This window comes from Nestor notabilis, unplaced genomic scaffold (assembly GCF_000696875.1).
Source record: "Nestor notabilis isolate BGI_N333 unplaced genomic scaffold, ASM69687v1 scaffold5768, whole genome shotgun sequence".
Lineage (NCBI taxonomy): Eukaryota > Metazoa > Chordata > Aves > Psittaciformes > Psittacidae > Nestor > Nestor notabilis.
The window spans coordinates 72,883-80,706 of NW_009941379.1; the positions used below are offsets into that span (position 1 = coordinate 72,883).

The window sequence follows — 7,824 nt, forward strand, 5'->3', positions numbered from 1 at the left end:
GACACATCGGAGAGCCAGGATCAGTCCCCTTGGGCCGTTCCCCTATGGGGCAGGGAGAGGGAAGTGAGATGTCCAGGCGCTGACAGCGTGGACGCCAGGCTTTCTTCCACCTAATTGGATTTGTTACTCAGCTGGGAAGCGCTGAATGGCTTGGATGGGCTCCGGGCTCGTGATTGCAGCAGGGATGATGCGGTAAAGTAGGTCACACTGCTGCAAACAGGGCTGATGGTTCTGCACAACTGCCTGTGGTGTTAAATAAGGAGGTGGTGAAATGGAAAGAGAAGGGAGATTGTAAGGAAGGAACAATAAATGAGCTCAGCCTCTGCTGTTCATTCCCACCAGGAGCCCCCTGCTGCAGGGTCTCATCTCGGGGCACTGGAGCAACAGCGATTGGGCCCAGTTGGTTGTAAGGAGCTGGGAGCGATGGTTTCTCCTGCTTTTGGAAGCTTAACTTCATTTTTTAGCAGCATGGGGTGGCAGTTTGTGAGCCTGGACCCTCTTCAGCACTAAAACCTGCTGGTTTACCCCAAGGGAGAAAGGGAATAGGAAAACAATCTGATATGGGACACAGAGAGAAAGTGTAATGCTGGGGCATTAATTAATGTGCAGGAGATGACAAGCCAAGGACATGAGGCTTCAGTGCTCTGCATAGACATGGATGAATTTAAAAGCAGGTTGGATCGCTGGAAAAAAACACTCCTTCCCTCCAATTATGTGTTTAAAATGCCAGAGCCAGCCTCTGGATGGATGTGGAGCTTCCGCAGACACTGGAGGTATTAAATCACCAGCTACTCTGCTTTTAATTGACTGTAGTGACAAAGGGAGAGTGAGCTCAGATGGTAATTCCCCGGAGGGTTTCATTGCACAATAGCATTATTTCAAGGGCGGCTGGGGTCAGGCTGGGAAAATGCATATTTAGAAATGAAAAAGGCACGATGAGTTTCATTCAAATAAGACACAGGAGCAGCAAAAAAGGGGTTCAGCATGGTCGGTCCCTGCAGATGGAGGTCCCGAGACCTCCTAATGGCAGATGTCTGGTCCCGTTTGCTGCCTGTCTGGTCCCATCTCCGAGCATCTTCCTGCCCTCTCTTCCCATATGCTTTTTGGAGCATGAGAAGCCCCTTGTTACAGTGAACCCAGTGGAGAGAGCCCATGGGCAAGCTCCAGATGAGGCCAGGGGATGGGCTAAAGGGTCTGTGTCCTGTCCAAGCTCTCCTATGAGACTGGGTGGCTGCAGGACAAGGCAGGAGGTAGGAGTGGGAAGCAGTTTGCTGCCAAGCCTGGCTCTGAGCAAGGGCTGGATCCTTGCAGGACCTTGCACCTCGTGAGGATTTCTGATGGGTCCTGGCCCCCCGACACCCAACAGGGTTGTCTGTAGCATGTGGATGTATTCCAGGAGCCTGGGAACACACAGCCCTTGTAGCACTGACATACAAGACCCTTTCCCAAGTGCCCATCCCAGACAAAGCCAATCTTGACCTGCCGCAATGGGGAAAAGGCTTTTTATAGAAAGCAAAACAAACCATGTTGACTTTTCTTCCCCTGCACCTCCCAGTTAAAACCCAGCCCCGCTCTGCCTGTAGCTTTATTCCGACTGTTCCATCTCCTACTCCCCCTTTTGCTTCATTGCTGCTAACCAAGAAACCTTTGTATTTTGCCTCACATTTAATTCCATAGCAACAGGTCGATGCTGTCGCAGCAGCTGCTGATTGCTTTTGAATTGTCTTTCAGGCAAGCTCCAGAATAAATACAAAAGAGCAGGTCTTTGCATGGCTCATATCAAAGCTAGCCAGTCGCAAAGCCTCCCGAGCTGGTATTTAAAGACCCAGAGTCCCACATAAAACCTGAATCAACAAAACTGAAAGGGATTTTGTTCACACACTCCCTTTTCCCCTCTCCTGCTCATCAAACAGTCATTTCTATCCTGGATTGGTTTCCCAAAGGGCTCTTTAATGAGCTTTTTCTATGGAGCTTTACACTCTTATCTGCCCAGATCACGTCGGATAATGCCACTGCCCACCCATCTCCCGCAGGCAAGGAGACGTGTTCCCAGTGTCCTTTACAGCTCAGATATTCAGGCTCCAAATCCCTTTGAGACCACGCATAACTCATAGGAACTTTTGCTTCCCAAGTCCAGTGGCACCTGCAAGTGAGAAGAGGCAAATACCACTTCGCAATGTGGTTGTGTTTTGCTCATTAGCTGCTCTGAGTGATGGTCTCACACTCCCAATCCTGAGTAAAGCTGGAGCTGCTGCTCTCATAGCAGGGAAAAGCCCAGCACCTTCCCAGAGCAGGGCTGGATCAGGCCCCTGCTCCTCTGGGATAAGGAGTGATGCACGTGGAGGAGAAGCGTGACCGGGAGCCCCAGCTGGAAAGCCCATCTTGCCTGTCAAAGGGCCCCTTTCTTGGGAGCTGCAGCAGCCAAGAGAAGGCAAATAAGGAAAACAGAAGCACAAATTCTTCTCATCTTCCTTAGGAATGACTGGCTTTCCCTGCAGGAGTAGCTGTGTCTGGGCTGGGCCCCCTCAGCCCATTTGACAGGTATTAGCATTGCAGACTTACAAGTTCTCCTACAATCACGGCACGGTCAAGTTGAGTGAGAACAGCCGTGGAGAAGGAGACACGTGATGTCCTCAGGACACGAGAAGCCCTGGACTTTATTCCCAGGTCTACCACTAACCTTGGACAAGACACTTGACATTGTGCCTCAGTTTCCCAAGCGCTGAAGCAATCGTAATTACAGCCAGGCTGGTTGCTCAGGAGGTTGGTTGTGAACCGCCCCACCGAGTGCCAACCCTGTTATTATTCCTCGGCCCTGTTATTAAACCTAAATCCAACTTGCTTAAGAATGAAGAGTCTTGTGAAAAACACATAAAACATTTCCCAGACCATCATTTTTATTAAAGTTCACAAGCAGCTGAAGGAAAAAAGAAAATACAAAGACTAGAAAATGTAAATAAACGTCACTCAGAGCATCGCAGACTGGCTGAGCACAACGTGCGCTCCTCCTGGCAGCGCTCACTGCTCCAAAAAGACCTTTGTTGTTTGAAGCTGTGTCAAGGCTTTTCATCGCATTGCATCATTCATCTGGCCAGGCTACAGCTCAACCTAATCCAGGGGCAAAAGGCAAGCCCGGAGCAGCTGCAGGACCAGATCTGCTGCAGAGGGAAGCGGGATGCTAGGACAGGCTGGTCGGGAGATGCATCCGTGTATTGACAGCCAAAATCCACGTGCCTTCCTCATCAGCGTGAATGAGGAGCGACTCGGGCTGACAGCTCTTGCAGGGATAAACCCAAATAAAGTCAGCCAACGTGCGTGGATAACCTGGGGCAGCTACAGCCCAAGCGCTGGCAGGCAACACGCAGTCAGAAACGCTCACATCACTCCGAGGTGAAGCCAGGATGTGCGACACAGTGGGAACAAGGAGGATTCCCACCCTGCCAGCCCTGTGGTGCTCCCCTGCTCTGCTGGCAAGAGGCACGATGCCCCTTCCCAAGGCTGTGTCTGCTCGTGTGCTAATTACCCCTTCACCCACGCTGCTGGGTGAGCACAGGAGCTCAGCAGACCGGCTCTGAGCAGGCAGCTCAGGGTTTATCTGGTGACTATCTCGGCAGCGATGCTGGAGCCTTGGCACACTCCGTGCTCTTCCCAGCAGCTGCATGCAGGGAGCTGCCGGCCCCCGACCAAAGTGAGGGAAGCAGGGAAAGAACATTAATAAGGCCCAACGTGCAAAGCAAAAGGCACCTGCCCTGTTCCACCGCAGCACCCGGCGCTGCTGGCAGCCAGCCCGAGCTCCCACGCTTTAGTGTTTCAACAGCTTTCGCCTCCACAGAGCGGCCAAAGGATGGGGAACCAGGTGCTTTCAACCTCTTTTCCCTTTAAGAACACTTCCAAGTCACTCAAACAGCAGCTACTGCCAATGGCAAGTTCACTGCCTTTGGATAAAAACTATTAATATCTTTTAACCCCCCCAACAGAGCAACGAAAAGCACCTAACAGCTCCCCACGCCACTTGCTGAGGGATGCGGGCTGGTGCGCATCCTCCATCTCCCCAGTCCTGCCAGGCCACTGGTACCCATGAGTGCGCCCGTGCCCGGCACCAGCCTGGCAGCCAGTGGCTCCTTGCTGTCCCCATATCGTTGCTGGTGGTGGGGCTGGGTGGCCCTTGGTGCACCCCTGGTGTGATGCCTCCTGCTCTTGGTGCTGGGAAGGGATGTAAAAGGCTTCTCAGAGTTCTATGCAGGAGGACCGGAGGGGATTTGGTCACTGTGTCGGCTCCAGCAGAGAGACAGGGGACATGGATGTGACTCTGGCATCTGGGGAAGGAAAGAGAAAGGTCATCAGCAGCAAGATGCCTGTGCAGGGAAGTACCAGAAAAGGGTTGCATGTTGGCAGGTATTGGGATAAGCACCACCCTGCAATGGGTGGAGGTGGAAAGCAGGTGGTTTATTTGGGATTTGGGATATGCTTTGCTTTTGTAGGAAAGAGGGGAGAGTCAGTATTCGTCTGTGGAGGGCTCAGAGCACTGGAGGCAGCCAGGAAACTTCTGTGGACATAAGGGAATGAAAAGTTGAGGAAAAAGGAGTTTCAGCTTTTTATTTAGGGCAGGGAGGACAGTCCAAGAACTGGAACAGACAAAACAAAAAGACTTTTCTTTCCTCTTTTTCCGCTGGTTCTTCCAAACCCATCCATATGACTGACTTTTCCAAGGGGTTGATTAATCCGGTCTGGGGCCAAGCTCAGACTGCACGTTTCCATCTGCCCAGGGTTAGGGAAAGCCTGATTTTCATCGACTTTCCTCCCCAGGCCAGCCACTCCCTCCCAATGCTGCCTGATAAACTGGCTTCAGACACAACCAGCCAAAGGAAAGAGCAGCAGCAGCAAAAAACTGCAGTCCCTGTTTATCCAGCCTCACTATTATACACATGCTAATGGGTTTCCCTAGGAGCCACCAAGAGAAACCAGCTGTGACTTTGTTCCTGTAACAGGTTGCAAGGAACCAACCCACCAGCACACAGGTGAGCTTCAGTGATTAGGATCCTAATTATCCTGAGGGGTTTTTAAGCCCTGCTTGCAGGCACTCAGGGCTTTTGCAAGGGAAGATGCCTGGCTGCAAGCAGGGCTTTGTGGATGGAGCTGGGACTGATGCACAGCAACAAAACCCTGAAGCTTCTGGAGAGGTAAGTGCTGACCAAGTGTTGTTCTATGTAGATGGGAAGCCAAACCAGGCAGCAGTAAAATCCTCCTAGAAAAGGCTTGTTATCTAAGCTGTAATTGAATAATGAGGAGAAGTCACTGAACACATCCAACATTCAGCGTGACCGCAGTATCAGAATGCAGCTCTGGGCATGGCTTGCTGCCTAAAGCCTTGCAGGAGCTTTGGAGCCAAGTTCAGCTTTAAGGTGCCACAGCAGCATCAAAAACCTACAGCCTCTACTGCTTGGTGTGCACCCAAGGGCAGGTACCAGCAGCTGGTGCCACGCCATAGCCCTCACAAGAGCTTAACCCACTAAAGGGCTCCTGTGGGAGCCATGAAATAGGCTCTGAGCGCTTGGACGAGCCCCAGGAACATGGTGCCTGAGCAATGCCTAACCACCAGACCCCATGAGGAAGGTCCTGCAGGAGCCAAAAAGCACCAGGAGAACCCCTGGCTCCTACCTGCTTCAGAGTTAGGCTCATCCCCATTTGTTTTGAGATGGGAGCTCCAACATCTCCACCCCAGGGGGGTGTTCAAGGCTCAGGAGGCAGCACAGAGGGATGCAGAGACTCCCCTCTCCATTTCATCTTCCCTGGCTGGACCATGCAATCTGCAGCTTCCTCGTCCCCAGCAACCATCCCAATGCCCAGCTGATGGCTCATCTCTCTGGACTAAATCCATCTGTGACTCTGCCCCATGACAATGAGAGCATCACACAGGACTGGTAGTTTGGAGAAGCCACATTTAACTTGGGGACAGGCAGCTTGGAGAACCGGTTCCTGGCACCACCTGAATCCCCTCCTGGGAGGTGCAGAGCTACCCCCATCAGTGGTCCCTGCACAGGACTGAAGCAGTGACCACCCAGCATCACCCCAAGCTCTTGGCTGGGCTTTGCTTGTTCCTATGAACACAAAAGAGTCTTTATTAGCCAAGTGCTCAGTACTTTATTTCCCTTTTGGAAGGATTCACCTCCTCGTGGCTCCAGCTCCATAGGTGGGAAGAGACCAGGCTTTCATGTTGCATATTGCTAATCATGCTTGATCCCTGGTGTTAACTGCAGGTAATAGGCAATAAATTAATGTCTCACAGCATCCTTAGCAGGGAGCCTGGGACCTCTGCTGAAAGATGCCCCAGCTGCAGCTGGGAAGGGTGAAGGCCATGCCCTCAAGGAAGCACTTCCAGCTGATCAGCTTCATGCATTAAATGAAAAGCAGGCTTGCTGTTTTATGATCCACATTTGTCAAGGATGTATTATTTAGGTTTCAGGGCTGGTGTGAATGGAACCTCACCAGTTTATAGGTAAGAAGATTGGGTTTTTTCAGGAGTACAAAGTACTATTTCCTTCCATGCAACTGCCCAGACCTTCCCCTACCAACCCAGTTTGCTCTCCTCTGAGGGCACCTTGGATGGTCCCTCCTGAGCCTTCTCCAGCTGAGGCAGGTTTCCCATAGCATTAGTATTCCCAAAGCACACCAGAACCTGGGCATGTGCTGGCTAACCTGCCTTCTTGAAGAACGATCCCATAGTGACTAAAATGCATGTTACAACAGAGACCTTGCACAGTGGGAGCTGCAAGCCAGAAGATCCCTCAGCCAGACATGCTACAGGATGACAGTGTAGTTGTAGGATCCTATAGCCAGTTACCCCAGTTTCTAAGCCCAGTTTTGGTACTGGTGCAGCCAGGACAGCCATGGCTGGTGAAGTATGGGCAATGGGAGACATCTGGATCTGGCCTTCACTTACCCATCTCAGTGCTTTATTTAAGGAGCTGTCACAGTGTCTGGGGCCATAAAAGTAACTTAGCTTAAAAAAAAAACCTAACAGCACAAAATCTCTAGAAACTGACATGAAGAAACATTGTTTGGCAAGAACTCATGTATATTTTAAATACTTCTTTTAAGTGGAGAGTGGAAGCGAAGCCAAAAAAGCACATAAAACCCTCACACAATGACTTTTCACCAGTTTTATTTGCAGGTTGGCATAGTACAGTTCCTGGTTTTCTTGTGCTTGTGCCAGACTCCAGACTACAGGGGGGGAAAAGCTATCCATACAACCCCCACAAAGCTGTTTATTTGGTCTGGAGAACCCAAATAGAGTATAGAGGGGAAAAAGGTAGGAGAGGAGAATAAAATCTCTGTGACTTTGGAGACTGCTTTTTATTCGGTGGCTGAAGAATCCACTCCCACCTTGAAAATATTCCCTATTCTTATTCCCAGCAGCACGGCTGGTGTTGAGCTTTAATATTCAGACACATCTGCTACCAGAGAAAATTAATTTTCAGCTCCAGGATGGCTCTTAAAGGGAGGTCCCATTGACCCGAGTTGAAAATGATGGAGTCCTCACACTCTTTGCTGCAATATTTAATAGCTGAGTGGCAGTTAATTAGATTACCAAGCACTGTGACAGATGCTAAGCAACGCCTGAGGAGGAGAATTTGGAAAGGCCATTATCTTCCAGTGCTGGGAAAGCTCTTGGGGATCGCATTTTAACCCTTTCCACTCTTGCCCTGCCCTTGCTGTGCTCCAACCCATGATAAACCCAGGTGTTTCATAAATCAAAGGCCAGCATAATGCTCTGGATGCTTTCCCCCCCCCCCCCCGCCCCGGACCACCGCGCACGATCGCTGG

At 50.9% G+C, this 7,824-nt stretch overlaps 1 protein-coding gene across 1 annotated transcript in view; it reads right to left on the bottom strand.

The window, feature by feature from the left end:
* Positions 1 to 4,253: 4,253 nt before the first annotated feature.
* The window catches only part of KLHL25 (kelch-like family member 25), a 6,897-nt gene continuing 3,326 nt past the window's right edge, over positions 4,254 to 7,824 (bottom strand). The window contains exon 2 of the mRNA XM_010020852.1: positions 4,254 to 4,316. The gene's annotated coding sequence lies outside the window, so the exon portion shown is untranslated. The remainder of the gene's footprint in view (positions 4,317 to 7,824) is intronic.